At 45.0% G+C, this 3,253-nt stretch overlaps 1 non-coding gene across 1 annotated transcript; it reads left to right on the forward strand.

Annotated features, from left to right (window-relative positions):
- Positions 1-405: 405 nt before the first annotated feature.
- On the forward strand, positions 406-480 carry Trnap-cgg. The gene has a single exon. It is a non-coding gene; the product is annotated as a tRNA-Pro (tRNA).
- Positions 481-3,253: the final 2,773 nt, after the last annotated feature.

The following is a 3,253-nucleotide window of genomic DNA, read 5'->3' on the forward strand; positions in this document are numbered from 1 at the left end:
CTAATTTTAGACTGTACAATACGGTATCTAGCTTCTTAATCGTTATATATACTCTCAGACAAAAAAGACAGCTCCCACGAAGGAGTTACCTGAATTGGACGGAAATCGCTAGATGTCATGTACATCTACAGACGAACAAATGATTACAAATTAAAACTGTGTACCGGACCGAGACTCTAACTCGGGACCTTTGCCTTTCGCGGGCAAGTGCTCTAGCAACTGAGCTATCCAAGCACGACTCACGCCCCGTCCTCACAGCTTTACTTCTGCCAGTACGTCGTCTCCTACCTTCCAAACTTAACAGAAGCTCTCCTGCGAACCTTGCAGAACTAGCACTCCTGAAAGTTTGGAAGGTGGAGACGAGGTACTGGCAGAAGTAAAGCTGTGAGGACGGGGCGTGAGTCGTGCTTGGGTAGCTCAGTTGGTAGAGCGCTTGCCCGCGGAAGGCAAAGGTCCCGAGTTCGAGTCTCGGTCCGGCACACAGTTTTAATCTGCCAGGAAGTTTCATATCAGCGCACACTCCGCTGCAGAGTGAAAATCTCATTCTGGAAATGATTACAATTTCAGAAAAAATATGATTTATTCAACAGAAGGAGCTTCATAAATAAAGGAAATCAATAACGCGATGGTCAATCTCTGGCTCGTATGTAAGCTATTATTCGGCCTAGCATTGATTGACAGAGTTGTTGGACGTCTACTTGAGGGATATCGTGCCACATTCTGTCCATCTGCCGCGTTAGATCGTCAAAATCGCGAGCTGGTCGAACTGTCCTGCCCATATTGCTCCAAACGTTCTCTATCGGGGAGATCTTAAACCCTCGCCGTATGCGGTCGGGCGTTATCTTGCTGAAATGTAAGCTCAGGAGGGCTTGCCATGAGGGACAACAAAACGGGACGTAGAATATGGCACGTACCGCTGTGCTGTTAACGGCGCCGCGGATGGCAGTTGAAGGAGTCCCGCTATGAGAAGATATCGCGCCCCAGACCATCAGTCTGGCTGGTATCCCACCGCTATCCAGGGCGTCTCCAGACACGTTTTCGGCCTGGAATCTCATTGACTGTAGTAGAATTACTCATAACTAGTGACAGCAATGCACGGTCGATTATGGCACTCAGATAGAACCGACAACAGGGGACAAATCATAGTTGACACAGTAAATGTATGCAGCCTCTTTGTGCTGAACTGAGCTGGACAAACACCTATGCAGGAGGCTCCAGCAATACTGACTTCTCAATGGCAAATTCGAAGTACATAAAATACATTAACAAACGGGAAATACTAGAAAATGCCACACACACAGTGACCACAACGCCATACTCACCCACACAAACACATAAACATACACAAATGCAAACACACAAATTACGTATCAATAAAAACGACTTCCTCTAAACAAGGATGACTGGCAAAATTTAAGGTATGTGGTTGAAGAATTTTCCCCTCATGCAGTCAGTGATAGCACAGACTATAAAGCTCCCATTCTGATGGACCTGCTTCAAAAAGCACAACAATTAGCTATCCCACAGACCCACTGTGCACCGAAACAGAAACTCCCCTGGTCCACTAAGTCAACAATAGGCTAGAGATAAAAGGAAACATTAGCAAAAAGCAAAAGCAGCACAAGTGACTGTGGTAAGATTTGAAGTATATCGTGATCCAAAGCAATTTAAAAACAAATTATACCAGAAGAGACAGGATCAATGGAAGAATTTTATTAAAATTCAGCTACAAAACAATACATGGGGGCAACCATTTAAACTTCAAACAGATAAGGTAAAGACGCTGACAGTACTGTCAACTCTTAGGCGCCCAGACGGCATTACTACAAGGGGCTGGAGATGTTCGGCGTTCAGCGCATTACCTGCTGAACAAGCTTCTCCCTGATGGCGAACAGGCGAATGACCAGCAAGATCACACAGATTTACGAAGTCAAATGGAGAACACCTTCACAAATGGTCCCTTCACCTTTCCCCAAGAAGAGTCTGCGTTAGCAGCAAAACAATTAAAGAGTAAGAAGGCTCCCGGACCAGATGGCATACACTCAGAAACACTAAAAAATACTGTTGCACAGATCACCTCCTTTCTAACAGAGTTACTATGGAGCATTGCTGCAAGGCGGCGTCCCTGTCATGTGGAAAACAGCTAACGTAGTAATCATCGAAAAATCAGAGGATCGAGACCCAAAGGCTTACAGGCCCATCTGCCTCGAATACTTTGGCTAAGGTCCAAGAGAGGCTCCTGTGTAATCGACTACAGTCGGCCTTAGTCCATGTCAGTATGGTTTTAGTAGCAATAGCAACAGATACAGCAGGCGCTTTCGACAATCTCTGGTGGCCTGCCTTGTTCGCAAGGGCACGAGAGATCCAGACATCAACAGTCTTATACAATAGCCTACATGACTGCAAAGACAGGGTGCTGCAATGGCAAGTAGTAACACAAAACGTTATCAACAAAATAACAAAAGGATGCAGACAAGGTTCAGTCTGTGGGCAAATGTTCTGGGATATTGCTACAGAACCGCTCCTAAACAATCTGCGTGAGGGTGATAGGAGGAATGGTGTAGTAGCCTATGCTGACGACATGCAGGTGGTAATAATCGCAAAGTCGAGAGTGTAACTCGAAAGCAAAGCTACACAATTCCCTACAAAAATAAGTGACTGGTGCAGCCATAACAAGCTCACAATTTCGGCAAACAAGACAGTACATTTACAGATCAAAGAGGTCTTACAGAGAAACCGCACCATTAGGCTGAACAACACTATCATTCAGAGGAAAATAACAACAATATACCTAGGGATACTCCCCGACGAACGACTGACATTCAACGAGCACAAAAGACTTGCAACTGAAAAAACGACAAGACTAATGCACGAACTCGCCACACTAAACTTAACTCACTGCAGACTACCACTGTAGACACTGCGAATGTATCATACAGCCATTTTTGAAAGTATAATACATTTCGCAGCAAGTCTCTGGGTACATCGACTGTCATTCACGACTCAAAAGGCCCTTGTAAGGCGCGCACAAAGAGATATACTGCTTATAATGCTAGGGGCATTTTTCACCACGTCCGTGGAGGCTCTATGTATTGCACTTGGAACTTATCCTATTGACAGAACCTTTAGACATAGAGCAGCAACATACTGGCTCGAAAGGGGGAAATCTGTATAAAGTAGATGAGGTAACAGAGAAGCACATTAGGAAGGCGCCAGTTAAATCTTTGGACGGTTGAAACATATTTCCCATTCT

Source organism: Schistocerca piceifrons, chromosome 8 (genome assembly GCF_021461385.2).
Source record: "Schistocerca piceifrons isolate TAMUIC-IGC-003096 chromosome 8, iqSchPice1.1, whole genome shotgun sequence".
Classification (NCBI taxonomy): domain Eukaryota; kingdom Metazoa; phylum Arthropoda; class Insecta; order Orthoptera; family Acrididae; genus Schistocerca; species Schistocerca piceifrons.